General features: G+C 42.2%; 1 protein-coding gene across 2 annotated transcripts in view; it reads right to left on the reverse strand.

The window, feature by feature from the left end:
- The window catches only part of RABGAP1 (RAB GTPase activating protein 1), a 4,144,188-nt gene that overhangs the window by 3,710,618 nt on the left and 415,850 nt on the right, over window positions 1-17,720 (reverse strand). The window lies entirely within an intron of this gene.

A 17,720-nucleotide genomic window follows, 5' to 3' on the forward strand; every position in this document is an offset into this window, starting at 1 on the left:
AGATTTAAGGTTCTGAGTTGACTGTGCAGAATCAGATTGTTTTTTTGACTCAGAAGATGAGGAATTTGAGGTAAAGGCCAGGCTGGGCCCTGAGACAAGCTCTTTAGGATTGGGTACCAGTGCTGGCGTGGCAAGTCTGGGGCAATTAGGATCATTTTTGGCTTCTCGTCTGACTTTTAGGAGCACCTTGGGAAGAAGAGGCAGTGGAGGAAAGGCATAAACTGTCAGGGTTTTCCAGCTGAATGATAGAGCATCCACTTTCCATGCTTGTGAGTGATAAGTTCTTGTGCAGAATCTCTGTAGTTGGCAGTTGTGAGGGGGAGGCAAAAAGATCTATGTCTGGGCGTCCCCATTTCCTTGTTATCATGCTGAAGACCTGTGGATTTAGTTTCCATTCGTGAGGATCCATGAGGTTTCTGCTTAGTTCATCTGCCAGTGTATTTTTCGGTCCTGGCAGGAATTGTGCCTGCAGATGTACTTGACAGGTCAGTGCTGTGTTCCACAAAGTCATGGCTTGCCTGCAGAGGGGGTAGGAATGTGTGCCCCCTTGCTTATGTACCACATAACCGTGGTATTGTCCGTCTTTAGTAATAGTTGTCCTGGATGTAGTAGATCCTTGAAGGCCGCCAGGGCATTCTGTACAGCTAGCATCTCTTTTTGACTGATGTGAAGATGCATTTGTTCCTTGGGCCATGTGCCCTGAATACATTTTTCTGCCATGTGTGCCCCCCAAGCATAATCCGATGCATCTGTTGTTATTGTCTGCCTGGCTGTGGGTAAGGTGAAAGGATGTCCCTTGTTGTGGTGACAGGCCAGTGCCCACCATCGAAACTCCTGTTGCAGGCAGGGAATTAGAGTTATTATTGGTTTCCAGGCTGTGGCAATGTTGAGTACAAACACTTTTTAGATACCATTGTAGTTTCCTCATATGAAGTCTTGCATATGGAATTAGTAGAATGCAGGATGCCATGAAGACCAGGGCCTGCAGAATTTTTCTTGCAGGGAGCTGAGTCTTTGCTGCCATCATTTAAAAGTAATGAGTCAGTTGCCTTTGCTTGTCTGGCGTGAGATAAGCCATCTGGGCAGTTGTATTTAAGCTTGCACCCAGGAATATTATCTCTTGAGAGGGCACTAGTTTTGATTTCTTTTCGTTTACTGTGTACCCTAGGCAAATTAGTAATCTTTTTACAAACGCCAGATGCTTTAGTAGAATGTCCTTGCTCTCTGCTTGAATAAGGCAGTCATCTAAGTAGAGATATATTTGAATTCCTTTTTGTCTGCAAAATGCAATTACTGGTGCCAGGCATTTTGTGAAGACCCTGGGCACAGTAGATAAGCCAAATGGCAGTGCAGAGAATTGGTAATGCATTGAGCCAGCCATGAATCTGAGGTATCTTCTGCAAGACTGCCTGATTGGGACATGCAGGTATGCCTCCTTGAGGTCAAAAGTAACTAGCCAAGCCTTCTTGCCCAGCATGGGTAGAAGTTGATCAGTGTTAACATTTTGAATTTTGGAACATCCAGGAAAGTATTTAGGACTGACAGGTCCAGTATTGGTCTCCAGGCTTTGTCCTTTCTGGGTACCAGGAAAAGTCTAGAGTAAAATCCTTGTCCCTGTTCTTGCTGTGGTACTCTTTGAATAGCTCTCATGTCCATGAGCAGAAATTTGTTTTTGTGCCTCTGCCCATTGGTTTTGTGGCAAGTCCGGCATACCTTTTGATTTTGGAAGGGTGCGAAAGTGGAACCTGTAACCCTGAGAAACAATATTCAGTACCCATTTGTCCTGGGTGATCATGTGCCAATTTTGTGAGAAAAGTGCTAGCTTTCCCCCTAAAGGTGCTGCCAAAAGGTAAGTGCTTGGCATTTGTAGAGGGAAGTCATTGGGACTGTTTCCTATAAGGTTGTGATTTGTCTTCTCCTCCTTTGGGGGCTGAAGCACCCCATTGTTTAGGTCTGTTTGAGCCTTGGGGCTGAGATCTGCCTCTTGGGTGTCTGCATCTGCCTCTGTGGCCTGTCTGACACCGGAAAGGACCAATTTTTTGAAGGCCAGTTTCTGCTAAACCTAGGTGGCTGAACCTGTAAGAAATCCTTTACTGTCTGCATTGATTTTGCTTTATCCTCCATTTTCTTTAACACCTCTTCCGCCTTAACACCAAACAAAGTATTATGTTGTAGTGGAGCATCCAATAATTTTACTTTAACATGTTCAGGTAAACTTTGTTCTTTCAACCAAGCATGCCTTCGAATGACAGTGCCTGTAACTGCGGCTCTACAAGAAGCCTCTAATTAATCAAAACCACATTGCAGAGTATGCGTTCCCACCTGTTCAGCTGCATGCAATAAATCCTGCATTTCCTTATTGTCAGGACATTCTGAGTTTGTAAGCATTTTCTGTTTTAACAAAGACATGAGGTACTGTTGATATTTAAGCACGTGAAACTGGCAGTTTAAAGTCCTTACAGCTAAAGTAGCAGAAGTGTAAACGTTCTCCCCCATCTATCCAGAGCTCTAGAATCCCTATCAGAGGGGACAGGGTTTTTGCAGTGGAAGCCTTAACCCTTTGGGACCCTGAGAAATTGTTTCTGAAGTCAGCAGCAGGGTTTTTATAAAGAAATTTATGAGAGTCTGGGACCCTGTAGTACCTGTCTGGCTTGACTGGTGCAGGGGGCAAAAAATCAGAAGACAGACTGGATTCAGAGAAAACATCATCAACAATATCAAGCACAGGGGGGATAGCCAGGGGCCTGTGCTGAGGCAATAAAAGAAAGTCTCGGAGCCTTTTCTTGGATTCTGAATAATCCTGGCTCTCCCAATGGAAATGCTCCCTCGTGGTGTGCAAGGTTTCCCCAAAAGAATAATCATCAGGCGGAGAGGCTGAAGGTATAGATTCTTCTGCATCAGAGTCCTCATAGGGAGGGAGAGAATATCCCTGATCTGAAGAGGAATAAGACGAAACAGAAACCTGGTTAGAGGAGTCATAGTCAGTGTCTTGCCTAGGCCTTTTATCAGGAGGGGGATGGGAGCCCCTGATCAAAGTAATTAGGTCCTCGGCCATTTTAAGCATCTGTTTCTTTGGCATGGATGACCATCCAGGAGAATGCTGTACTTGTTTCCTTGTCTTTAATGGTGTTTTTGACTTTGCCTTGGCTGCTGTAGTGGACTTAATAGTAAGCTGTGAAGGTCTGAAAACACCCTCAGAAACAGATACCTGCTCAGCGGCTCTGGACCCATCTGAGGGAATAGTTTCCTCGAGGCAGGCCCAATACCTCGAGTTTCCAGAGGCCTAGGTGTCTCCATATGGGAGTCGGACATGGCCTGTGGCTCTGAGGTAGCAGGTGTCAGGGGCTGCGAAAGCGCCTCACTGAGAACCGGCGACTGGCCTAGAAGAGGCTTCGTCGGTTTTGGACCTCGGATGCCTGTCCTTTTATGAATTCCGGTCGTCGGTTGTTCCGATGGCATTATGTAGTTAAACCTTTGGCCAAAGTAATGTAAAGCAAAATCAAACCGATGCTTAATAGTGCGTTTGTTGAATCTAGCACAAAACAGACAACTAGTAACGTCGTGGTCAGGGCCTAGGCAAGGAATACAGTAAGAGTGAAAGTCCTTATGAGGTATTTGCTTCCCACAAGAAATACAATTGTTAACTTTTACTGACATCGGTCTGGAGCAAGAAAACGTTTCCCCAATGGGGTACTTAGCTTTATTGAAGACGTCGGTTCTGAAATTCGATTTCGAAAATCTCAGGAGTTGGCCGACCAGCACTTGCAAAGTGCTTTTGCTTCGGGCACCGCGCAACAAGAAAGACTGGAAAAAATGGTGTCAGCTGCATATTTTATACCCCTGGCGCACTGACGTCAGGGAAGACGCGACAGCAACCGACACCAGACCTAGACTTTGAAATTCTGGCCGACTGCAGGTAGCCTGCCAGCAGGATAACCCAAGTGTAATGACTGCAACAGTGAAACACGATAAACATAACATTTTCATCAGAGGCTTGGGAAAAATACCAAAAGCATGCATAGACAACCTTGCAAGCAATGAAAGGTAGAGGCTCTGAACATACTGGCTTAATGTCACAAATAAGGAAGCGGGCCAGCACTATCTGACAATCACTGGAAGTAGATGAACCTTATGGTCAGTTTTAGGGCATGGAGATCAGCAAGCTAGATCTCCTAAGAGTGGTATAGGGGATCCCAACCGCGCTCCAGAATCCATGGAGGATATCCCAGAAGATATCAGATACAGAAAGAGAATTCAAATTTCATAGTAGGTGTGGTGTAGTTAGACAACAGTTTACAGAGATCGCCCCTGACTACGCCTACATGGCCTCTCCAAGTAAGGGGTAGAAACGTGTTCCTCCTTGTTTGTTAATATACTAAGATACTTGCATGCCATCAGTGTGCACAGCAACAGACATCAAATTAAGGACATCCCAAAAACAAACTGAAAAGCAAAAAAAGGTTTGTCATCTCTAGTCTGCATGGAATACTACATGCTTTGGAAAGTTGTCACTAAAAAAAAAACATCCTCGCTACTCCGGATGGGAAGTGTATGTGGCAGGGGGTGAGAGGAACAGTCTGCCCAGAAATTGGTTGTTTGACCACATACACTAGCAAAAAGACATTAGCCAATTCTTTTTATAGGAGCAGATAGGGCTAAGAAGGGAAAGTTAAACAAGCGTGCAGCAATAACTTCACTGGTGGAAAACGAAGTGACAGCAAGTTCCACCTTTGATTTCTAAAAGTAATGCAGTGACGAATCAAGAATGCTATAGGATTTGTTGCATAAAAATGAGAAAAAAAGAAGTTATGTACTCACCATAACGTTCCATGCGAGTTGCTCATCTCGCCTTTATTCTCATTGATGGGTTCGGAGCCGATCCTCGGCTCAGACGCAGCCTATAGCAAAGCTCAAGGCTTGCCAGTAGCTCGAGACCAAGCTGCTTATCCTATGATGCACTGCTGGAATTACCTCAGATCTTGTTTGCTGCATGTCTATATACCTCTGTAAGGGGAGCACTCCCCAAGAAGGAAGAAGAAGTATTGAACAGCCAGGCTGATACTAGCCTCTATGTCAACTGTCAGCCAGGAGGGGGATGGAGGGAGGGACGTGAGAATAAAGGTGAGATAAACAACTCACATGGAACGTTATGGGGAGTACATAACTTCTTTATGTGAAGTTGTTAAATCTCGCTGTTTATTCTCACTGATGGGTAACATCCCTAGCACCCGCAATCCTGGGTGGCTCATGGAAGTACATTTTTCAGGACTGTGGAACTAAAAGAAGACCTGTCCCTGGAAGCCTTATCTAATTTGTAATGACTGATAAAGATATGAGGCTTAGATCAAGTGGCTGCAGCACAAATGTTGTCAAGGGGCAATTTAGCTTGAAAAGCAGAAGACATAGAAACGGCTCTGGTTGAATGAGCCTTTGCTTTGTGTGGCAAAGGTATGTTAGCATTTGCATGAACAAATGAGATACAATCCGATAACCATTTTGAAAGGGTTGTTTTAGCCACTGGTCTACCCTTTCTGGCCTCCAAAAAGGATACAAAGAGTTGATCTGATTTTCTAATATCCTTAGTTCTATCAAGATAAAATCTGAGCTGTCTATGTACGTCAAGTTTGTGCAGCACATATTCCAATTTGTTGGAACGGTTGGGAAAAAAGAATGGCAACTCAATGACCTGATTGATATTAGACTCGGAACAGACTTTAGGCAAAAAGGAGGGGTTTGTTCTGAGACGTACTCTATCAGCATGGAAAATCATGTAAGCAGGTCGGATATATACTGCTTGAAGTTCTGACACTCTGCTGGCAGAAGTAATGACCACTGGAAAAATAGTTTTCTAAGACAAAAATTTGAGATCACAAGATGATGCTGGTTCGAAGGGGGAAAGAATTATTTGAGACAACATAAAATTCAAATTCCAGGGAGAATAAGGGATTTTGACAGGAGGTCTCATGTGAAAAACACCTTTAAGAAAAACCTTAGCTAACTTATGGGCCATAACATTTAATCCATCGAATCCAAGGTGGAAATTTGATATGGCGGCTAAGTGAACCTGAACTGTGGCAGCTGCTGCTCCTTCCTTAAAAATCATTGTCAAAACCTCTAAAATGGACGACAAAGGAGCTTGGAAAGGCCAATTATTTATATTCTGGCCCAAACTGAGATCCTTTTCCACTTACTGCGATATAGTTTTCTGGTGGATGGCTTATGAGAAGACAACAGAATTTGTCTTGTGTCATCTGAGAGTGAATGAAGCCTGGCTATTTGGGGAAGTGGATCAGCCAAGCAGTCAGCTTTAGAGACTGCAATGAAGGATGGTGTTCCCCTGACGGGTGTGTAATGAGATCTGGAACTGGGTCTAGGATCCATGGATCCTCCAGCAGATGATGGTGAAGGAAAGGGAAGGGAACCAAATCTGTCGAGGCCAATGGGTGGCTATGAGGATAACAGTCCTTCCCAGTGATTTTGCTTTCTGTAAAAACTTGGGTATCAATGGAATAGGTGGGAATGCATATAGGAGACCCGGAGGCCAATCGTGTACGACTGTGTCTCTCGGGGATGTCCCGGAAGTGGTATTAGGGCAAAGTAGCTTCTGCATTTGGTACTGATGTGACTGGCAAAGAGGTCGCAGCAAGGCTGGCCCCATTAGCAGAAAATCAAATCTGCAAAGTGTTCGTTTAGAGACCACTCGTGAGGCAACAGGATTGCCCTACTCAGTTTGTCCGCTATCACAAAGGACTTCCCCGGGATGTGCGTTGCTAACAAAAAATGCTGGGATGACACAGCCCATTGCCATACCCTGAGGGCTTCTCGACAAAGTGGGTAAGACTTGGTTCCACCCTGTTTGTTCAAGTACCAGACCACTGACATGTCTGTCTGTCTGAATTGCAATTGTCCCTAGAAGAAGATAGTCCTGGAAGTACTGCAATGCCAGAAGTATTGCTCTCAACTCCAGAACACTGATATGCAGATGTGACTCTTGATCCGTCCATGTGCCTTGAGCAGTCTTTCCCTGACAATGCCCCCACCCTATCAGGGAAACGTCCATGGTGACAGTGGCTACTGGGGGGGGGGGCACAAAGGGTCTCCCTATTGGGACATGAAGTGATGTCAACTACCACCGAAGGTCTCTCTTGCAAGAATTTGTGATGAGAATCATATGGTTCATTGGTAACTTCTGGTAAGTCCACTGAGTGAACAGCAGCCACTGAAGAATTTGCATATGCTTCCTTGCGAGTAGAATGGCTAGAATTGCTGCAGCCATCAAACCTAGTACCTTCAAGACCTCTGTGGCTGTAGATCTGTTCTTGGACACCAATGAGTTGACGTGTTGGCGAAGAAGTGAGACCCTTTTGACTGGAAGACGTAGAGTGGTGGTTGAGTTATCTAACTCTGCTCCTATAAAGACTGTATGCTGCGATGGCGACAAGGCAGACTTTTCAAAGTTGACTGTAATACCCAAGTGGTGGCAGAGTGTCAGAGTAGATTGTGTTGCCTGAATCAATTGATGCCTGGTGGCAGCGGTGAGGAGCCAGTCATCTAGATATGGAAACACCTGGAATCCTAGACGCCTCAGGTGAGCCGTGACCACTGCCATGCATTTGGTGAACACTCTGGGGGCTGTAGTAAGACCAAAGGGCAGGGCTTGAAACTGGTAGTGATTGGCTCCCTGCCGGAAACGCAGGTGATCTCTGGAGCATCTGTCCATCTTTATGTGGTAGTACGCGTCCTTGAGAATGATGGAGCACATCCAATCACCTTTCCCTAGAAAGGGAAGAATGGCCTGAAGCGTGACCATTCGGAACTTCGCTTTTTTTACAAATTGGTTGAGTCTGCTGAGGTCCAAGATAGGTCTCCAGTCCCCTATTTTCTTTGGAACCAAAAGGAATCTTGAGTAAGTTCCGAATTCAACTTGGTCTGCTGGGACTGGCTGGATGACTCTTTCTAGCAACTTGCGGACCTCTATGGCTGCTTGTTCCCTGAGACTGGGTGGAACATCCGGGATTCTGTTTACAGGAGTGGGAGGGGAAGAGAACGGTGAAATACCCCCTGGAAATGATGCTTTGTACCCAGGTATCGGACGTTATGCTTAGCCAGGCTTCTGGGTACAAAGATAAGCGACCCCCAACTGGCTCCAGAGCCGGACAGCCAGGTCTCCATTCAGGAGCGCTGGTAGGGCTGACCAGAGAACTCACCTCTGTCACCCTGCTGTTGCGGACCCCCCCCCCACCACGCGGGTGGCGCCTTCAATTATAACCCCCTCCTCTGCCTCTAGAGGGGGTTTCTCCACGTGTGTCCTGAAAGGCTCCCTGTGCTTTTCGGAACCACATTTTTCCGTCCTTAGAACCCTTGGGATAGGGCCAAGTAGGGGTAAAAAAAAAACGGACTCCAACAGCAGATAGAGTCTTGCCTTCCTGCTCACACCTGGTTGGAGTTTCCTTTACCTTGGGTCCAAACAGGGATGAGCCATCAAATGAGGTGTTGATAAAGGAAGACTTGAAAGGCTCCGCAAAGGAACAGAGACACATCCAGGCTTGTCTATGGAGAGCAATGCTTGAACTAGTGGCTCTACTCGAACCATTAGCTGCATAAGATATGAGGCGCATGGATGAGCTCACAATCGAGTTTAGGGTAGCAAGCTGTGTGTTAACTTTGTCAGCAACCCCTGCAGCTAAAGGAGATATCCTCAGAGGGGGATCAAGGGGACCCTTCTGACTCATCCATGTCAGTGTCAGATGTCAAAGACTCCTGTGGAGAGTTCAAGTGCCTCCTCTTGCACAGTCTCTTCCTGGGTACCTCCTCAGCGGGGGGGCCTGGGGAGGTCTCAGAAGAGCAGGGGGCGCCCTGTGGGGCTACTTGAAGCTCAGGGTCTCTATGTTTGGGTGGACCGGTAGAAGCAGGAGCGGACACAGTTGCTTGAGGGGAGGAGGAAGCCAGACTTGATGCTGATGATGTCTTTGAAGACAGGACTCTCCTCATAGTACCGAATGCACCATGGCTCCGACAAGAAGGAGTAGACTGATCTGAAGGGACCATTCAATCCTCCCGCACCGAGGTCATGGGCTCCGAGCCAGAGTAGGAGCCGAGCTCATCTGAGCCGAAGCCCCTAGAGGAAGAGTCTGCACCGATAACTCGGTAAGACTATCCTCCCCGGACCAGACAGGAGAGTGTCGGCCGGTCGGTGCAGAGGACATCTGAGTAGATGGAACCGATAACACTGGTGCAAGTCTTGGCTCCAAAGGCTCAACAACAATCAGGTTGGGCTCCTTCAGCTCTGAAAATCCAGTACGACTCAGAGGAGGAGTAGTCAAGTCCAGGTTAATGGTCTTCGGCACCAACGAAGGTGTCGGAGCTGACAATTCAGCAAGGCCTGGTGCCCGTAGAAGCTTCTGCACTAGCCAGTCCATATCCATATCTGAGAGGCTGACAGAAGACTTCGAGGCGTGCACCGAAGGTGCTGATTGGAGCAGAGGAGATGAGGGAATCTCAGAGATTGGCTCCAAAATTGTGAGCTGGCTCTGAAGAGAAGGGACACTCTGTTCCGATGACAGTGGAACCGATGACCCTACACCTTCCATATTTTTAGTCTTTCTGGATGCTTTCGAGTCACCTGAGGATTTGGAAGACTGAGGACCTACTAGCACCATCCTGGTCACCCAACGCTTCGGAGAAAGGGTGCTGAAGTAAACCCCCTATCTACTAATTTCCTATTTCTCTCCAAAAGTACCCTGGAGGAGAAGGAGTGACATATACTGCAAGAGTCTTGGAGGTGTTTTGCCCCCCAACAATAAACACATTGAACATGGCCATCAGTGCCTGACATTTTTTTGTCCACAATCCGGACATTTTTTTTAAGCCCGATTTTGGATGAGGCTTCTCTTGCTCGTCAGACATCTCTATTATCAGATTAAACCATTTTAAAGAATTGAAAGAACACACTTAGAAATTATCTACCAAAGTACACCTAAGAATGAGGTTAAATACAAGGCCAACTCTTAGGCCCAACACTATTGAAAAACAGAAGCCAAGACAGGGCACTAATCTAAAACCAAGTCTAAAACTATAGAGATTTTATACATACATATATATATATATATATATAAATAATATATATATATATATATATATATATATATACACACACACACACACACACTATTCTATCAAGAAGTACTATTAGGAACACAGAGATCTGTGCCGCGGGAAACTAGATATGAGGTAATTCCAGCAGTGCATCATCAGATAAGGGGCTTGGTCTCGAGCTACTGGCAAACCTTGAGCTTTGCTATAGGCCATGGAGCAGAGGATCGGCTCCAAATCCATCAGTGAGAATAAACAGCGAGATTTAACAACTTCACATTATGAATTTCAATTTTGTACTGACCAGAGAATCGATGTGCCAGGTTTACAGCAATGTCCAGGGATCTGGAGACCTAGACAGGTAACCCCTAGTTGTAACAGCTGATACCTGGTTGGAGCAATAAGATTAGCAGTCTTTCAGATACAGAAGATACCTGAAAAATTCACTGAACCACAGGTGAGCAAGGTACTACTTTAAATGCATATGGATAAACATCGTGGGAGCTGGGGAAAGCCTTAAGTGAAGAGCTCTGACTGGAAGTGACCAGCTCCAAGCTAAAAATGCTGTAGTCACCTGCAGTGCCTATTCAATCTGATGTAACAAAGTATCCCAAAAAAATTATAGAGGATATCCCATATTCCTTGCCCAGAACGGTAGGATGGACTGTGTCAGGACCATCCGTATCTATTGCATTATATGTCTAGGGGTGTGAGGGGCAGTAAAGAATTCAGCACAGGCTTAGGTAAGGGGAAGGAGCAAGATCAATGGAAAAGAGGGGGGATTTAATCATCTCTCTCTTACTGTGAGACGTGCAGTTGCTGTAACCTCAAGTGAGCCCACTGTGCTCCAGGAGGATGGGGAGGGGAAGGAAGGGAGCCAGAACAAGTCCTGACCACAGAAAAATAAAGGAACAGGAGAGCAAGAAATTTACAATTTTATGGTGGAACTATTCAGGGGTTTGCAGAATAGGATCAGGCATAAAAACTCCAAGACAACTGTGCACTGGGCTACAGAAAGGAAAGAGGCTCAGTGAACTCCATGGAGCTTTGGCAAGGTGAGCATCTAGAATTTCCATGCCTGCTGATCACCACTATAAATAAGAAAAGGAAAAACAGAACTCAAAGAAACTGAGCAGAAAATAAGGGAGATGGGGAAAAAGGATAATAAGCCAGCCATCAACCTATCCTGTACCAATGGTAGCCTCTACAAGCCATGTTAAAACAACAATCAATGGTGATAACTTAGACCACTGCCAGTCCCCCTCCAGGAGCACAGAGAACATCTCGGATGTTTAAAGTGCCCGTGTGTATTCACACAACACCAAATATTATCTTCCCTACGTAAAACCACAGTAAGGTTACCTGAAACTCAATCTGCTAATGCAGGCTTCTTTGGTCTGTTGCAGATTACAGTACTCCATTGGGCTGCTTATTGCTCCTTTTCAATATTTACATTATTAGAGCACCCAAAAAAGAATTAAATTTCTAGATGCGAAAAATTCTCAGGTCCTAATGAGCCATGCCCGGCCAACAGTTCCAGATCCGAAGGAACCGGATCCAGGAACAGCCCAGCTAACTCCAGGACGCACTCCAACACTGGGACCCTAAAACCTTGGATTTGAGGAGAGAACCCTCCGTTTAATAGCAGAGGGTCTGAGCCACCGGATCCACAAACAGTTCAGCTGTCTCAGTAACCCACATAGGATTGGAGAAGTGCCCAAGTGTTGTCTGTTGATTCCTAGGCTTAGGATCCAAGGGGGAGATTAGTTAAGTGGGATCGGGTCCAAAGAGAAGTCAGGAACAGAGGGTCCCACTCATTCTCCTTTAGAATGCACTGCCTCAACAGCACAAAGGTGCTTGGAGACCAGATCCGGGAGGTGCCTGACAATATCTGTTGAATCCTAGGCACAGGAACCGAAGGGAACAAAGGTCTGCAACAGGAACCACCTGAAAAAATTAGCTCACACCACATTCCATATTACCAGAAACAACATTCAACTGAAGGACTGTCAGAGCCAGATAACAGTTTGGATTTGAAAGGAGCTCCCCCTGCAAGCGAACTGTTATAAGCCTAGGATCCAAGAGATCTATCAGACTCCAAGCATAGGATCAAAGAAAAAAAGGTCTGAGGTGGGGACTGTAGCCGATCAGATCCGAAAACCTTGGATCCAATGAACCTCGAGTAAGCTGTAGTATGAAACAGACCACCCTGGATGGATCCAAGGAGAAATTAGGATAAGGAGGACGACAAAGGGCCTTCTGATCTGAGAACTAAGACCCAAAGCCCTGTAACTTGGTTCTGTTATTTGATTCTCTTAGGAGGAGTTTTGAGCCTCTAAAGGAACAAATGATATCTGGCATTCTACCTCTTCAGAGCAAGGCCACAAGCAAAGGAATGGCAGGAGCCCCAAAGGGAAAACCTCTCAAAAAAAAAAAAAAGGTTAGTACATAGCAGGTTGCACATTAGCAAGAATACTCTGAAGAGTATGAAGCCTGAAATCCAATGATTGTCATTATTTCTTAATATCAATCTTTCATTTTAATATAGCAGTGAAAGAGCTCACATGCTATGACAAAGCCAATCCATAGACCGACCATAGCGCATAAGTCGGCAACAGTTCAGGTCTACTCTGCCTGGCAGCTTCGGACACAAGAAGTCTGCCAAACAAGATGGTAGATTCAAATTCAAGGTTGGCTCATACGGAGGGGAAAAAAAAAAAAAAGAAAAAGCACAACTGTAAATAATTAATAGACTCATTAATAGACAATCCATTAGATCACAGCAAACATGTTCAGTTTCTTTTTTTTTTTGTCTCAGCTACCTGAGAGACTACATTGTCATAAACCACTCTTTAAAGGAAATGGGAAAACGAAAGTGCACCGAACAGAAAAAACACTGAAAACAGGCGCTGCACAAAGAAACATTACCTGAACTGCCCCGCTCAAGATCTCAGGGGAACAGGCACAAAGAACACAAATGAAAAACATCAGACGCAAGGAAATGAACCACCGACAAGGGTTGTTAAAAATGAAGAAATCCAAAAATAAATATTCCGTGTTTCCCCAAGTGCTGTAATAATAAACTTATTTACTAGGAAGGCAGACTAGACACAGTCGCAAGCTCAAGGCCACAAAGTAAACAAAGAGCTGAGGGAAAAAAGAAATCTTGTACCTCAAGAAGACGACTCGCACCTAAAACTCTGCACCAATTTTCTTAAAGGTATAAAGTCTACACTCATAGGTCTGCCAATTTTCTGACTGCAACCACTGCACTGAATTGCCAAAAAAAATGAAGCAAGTGCTGGACACTTTGCAAAAAAATGTGCACAGAAAGAAATGATTGCTCTTAAAGGCATACACTCATCAGCGCAAAACAAGGGTTAATGGAAAAACAGACAAACCTTCTATAACACACCCTGAAAGCCTGGGACAAAAGGGGGTAGGGAAGAAAGCTTGAGGGGGACATCGGCCAAACTCTGCACGACTGTTAGCTGTGAGAGGCATAAAAGGGAGATGCAGTGCCCAATGGAAAGTATTTACAGCTACCAAAAAGTCTGTTGCAACACAGAAGCCCGAACCTTAACATACACTGAATCAGGAGGCTTTTTTTTTTTTTTTTAAGAGAACGAAATCCTAAAACTCAAGAGTACGTGGCGATAGGTGGGAAAGCCTAAAGGAACTCAGAAAGAGAGGAGTAGATGGCATAAACAACTCAAACTAACATAATGAAAACCAAAAGAGGGAGGGAGGAACTATGCACATAAGAATAAGATATAAGAAAACTAATGAATACTAAGTTATAAGAAAACTAAAATCCTTACAGCTTGAGACTACAGAATCTTCCATCTTGTCAGTCTGGCGGCAAACAAGATCTGAAAAATTAGAGGTGGCGTGCTGCATTATGGGCAGAGGGAGGAGCCCGGGATTAGGATATGAAGTCTGAAAAATGCGGCAGAGTTGGATCAGAGGAGAGGATCCATACCCAATCACTGAGGAAGAATGAGAAGTACAACATCACATCAGCTATATAAAAGTTCCACCTGCCAAACAGTATATTTATGCAACACATAAGCTGGAACTAGACATTTAACAAAAAAGCTGTTATACATAAAAAGTGGGAACAATAACTTTTTAACATGATGATGCTTTCTGTAATGTCTTTAAATGTAAATGGTTTTACAATTAAATATAAAAAAAAAAAACAGTAGTAAACATGTAGAGTACAAATAGCTGTGCTACAGGAGACATACCAGTAAAAAAATGAACATGTGAATTTGATAAAAAAAAAAAAAAAATTAAGGCAGTTATTCAGTGGAATACTTCGGACAAAGGAAAAGAGGAGCACTTGTATTAATTGCAAGAGGAGCACAAATAGTGACAGAGGAGGATAAAAAAAAAGCTAATGGCAGATTTGCAATAAGGGACTACTAGGCAAGGGAGGAGGATAACACTAGCATGGATTTATATTCCACCTAAAACTGTTATAATGAAGCTTAAGAAAACTGACAGAAATAATCAGCTTTCAGTAAGGAATATAGTACTTGTAGGTGGGGACTGAAATTTGACTTGCAGCAGTGAAGACGTGTCTGGGAGGCCCAAATGGGAAAATATAACAAAGGGGTAAATTTTCGAAGAAATTTATGAAAATATTTGGCATGGAAGATATGAATGCAGTACTAGGAGTTCAGAGTGAATTTGCATATTATTCTCCAATACACAAAAACTGAGCTAGGCTAAACAGAATTTACATATCACAGGAACATATGCATTTAACTGAAGGTCTTGATACACACCCAATTAACTATTTCAGATCATGCGCTAACAGCCACCAAAATAAAAAAGCAAGGTAATAAAAAATGACACACTGGCACTTATCCACTGAAGAGAGAGGAATTTAAGGAATGGCTAATCGAAATTATTCAAGAGCTATTAAAGAAGAGAGAAATTTCTTCTGAAAATATAGCCACAGAGTGGGATAAAACTAAAGTGGACTTTAAAAATGGGGTAGAAATAAAAGAAAAGGAGACGTTAAGAAGTAACAAGAATTATTTAGAGGGACTGACAAATGTTAAAGCATTTCAGAATAGGGGGAATCTCAAAGAAGAGGAGGAGGAGCAAATGCAGAATACTAAACAAAACCAAAAGGGATTACCTCTACAATATGCAAGAGTTTAGAAAGATTGCTATTAAGCAACTGTTTTTTTAAAAAGAATTCTAGAGCACAAAAATTTTCAGCACAACGACCCAGGCAACAGAAAGTAAAATGGCTGTCACCAAGCTTAGGGAACCTATAACAAGGAAGGTAACAAGTGATCCCGTAAAGGTAATTAGAAATATTTTGGAAATTATATGAAAATCTGTATAAAGCAGAGAAATATGGAAATTAAGAAAAGGTAAAAATGGAAATGTTTATGGAAGAATTAAATACATCAATGTTAGAAGCAGAAGAGGCTCAATTTTAACAGGATAGGAGGAGATGAGATAAAAATGCTGATGTATAACCAATCTACAGGAAAGTCCCCAGGAATAGATGGTATTCCTCTGGAAGTTTTGAAGCTAGGAGGGGAAAAAAATACTTTAAGTGTTTTACAAGGAGAAGTACCAACATCCTGGAAGAAAGCTGTGGTAACTGTAATTCCTAAACATGGTAAATCCATCAGATCCAGCTTCATACAAGTCAATTTCAATATTAAACTATGAATATAAAGCATTTCTTTGAACCATTATAGAGATAATGGCAAAACTGATATATGTGGTTTTGTGGGAAAGGAGACAAACATTTGACAACATTAACATTAACAGAACATTGATAATCCAGAGAAAGCAGAATGTAAGAAAATACCACTACTGTTGCTGGGTCTTGATACAGAGAAACAGCAATTGACAGAGTAAGCTGGGACTTTATGAGCAGGGCAATGGAAGCATTTGCATTCCCTGATAAAATTATAATGTTGGTAACCAAAAGTAGCACAAAACACCAAAAGTCACTGCTCCGGCACTATTAAGGCTGCCCTTATTAAATCCTCTTCAATTCTTGTTTCACCTTGTATATATACCATCAATATATACCATCAACGAGACAAGGAATATTTCTGCAGTTTAATGTTAAAATCCAAAAACAAAATCCATAGACCAAAAACACATAGATTAAGCGCTTTCGTCTCCTTTACGGAGACTTCATCAGAATCTATTTAACATTGTTCATTTGCATTTTTATATACCTTCCAATAGCATGTCTAATTAGTTAATTAACTAATGTAACAATTAACCACATTTAAAGAGACATTCCTTTTCTTAGCGTAGTGCTCCTGAAAATGTTGGGATAACCAATACTAAAAAACAATCATTGTTCAATGTTGCTAATTAATGAATACTTTTATAATAAATATTTTTGTAAATTCATAGTGAAATTAATATTTTAATAAATTCATAGTGAAATTAAATAAACAGAGGCTCAAGAACAAATTCTCTAAAAACTTGTATTATGAGTTAAAAGTATGCATATAAACAGTGTTGAGTAAATATAAATAAGTATATATATAAATATAAATATATAAATATTATATTAATATATATATGTGTATATATGAATATAAAATATATAAGTGTGTATAATAAAAAAAATGATTAATGTAAATTGATTATGTCCCATAAGAAATAGAATATACTATATAAATATATGTGAGAGTATATAGGAAATACTGTATAAAAACAGAAGATATGTATATAGTATTATGTAAATACATATATACATGTATGTCCGTATTATGTCTCTATTTAAACATGTATGTACTATGATATAATGTAAGTATAGTATCACACATTGTAGTAACTCATTATAATAACTTAATGTATATAGTGGATGTTAAAAATAATAATGATAATAATAATAATAATAACACTGAACTGAGTATACAATGAACAAATACCATCAATAAATGACATCAATAAATGACATCAATAAATGACATCAATAAATGACATCAATAAATGACATCAATAAATGACATCAATAAACAGTAGCCCTTAAAACTGAGAAAGATTAAAAGTAAAAGAATTAAAAAAATCACACAATGTAATATTTCAAGCCATTGTAAGGGCAGATGTAAATACAGATACAAGAGCAGATGTAATAAAATATCTACAAATGCAGATTTAAAACAACTATAAAAACAGCTAAACAAACAACAACTGTAAAGCTATAAAGGTTGAAAACTAATGTTAAATCATTTGACAACCAGTATAGGCATGTATTTGAATAAACAATTTTTCTTTTAACATTTTAATTTATTTGGGTCCATTGCTAATATTTTCAATGCAGGGGTGATTGATATGTGATCATTCAGGCCTTTGCTACTGCAAGCATCCAATCTTAATTGCCAGATCATCTCCCTATATTCAACTTTAGTTTCCCAATCACCTCCGCGTTCCATATATTCAACTTCTTCAAGCACCCAGAATTTAAAATCTGCTTTTTTGCATTCTATTGCATGCCTATACAAAGCATTATTCTCATTATGTCTATTTATGTCTCTTATATGCTCATATATTCTGTTTCTGAGATGTCTCTCAGTTTTGCCAATATAATATTTTTGACAAGCTTTACATATCACCAAATAAATTACTCC

The sequence above is a fragment of the Protopterus annectens genome, chromosome 16.part0 (assembly GCF_019279795.1).
Source record: "Protopterus annectens isolate FY-2018-M chromosome 16.part0, PAN1.0, whole genome shotgun sequence".
NCBI classification, from domain to species: Eukaryota; Metazoa; Chordata; order Ceratodontiformes; family Protopteridae; genus Protopterus; species Protopterus annectens.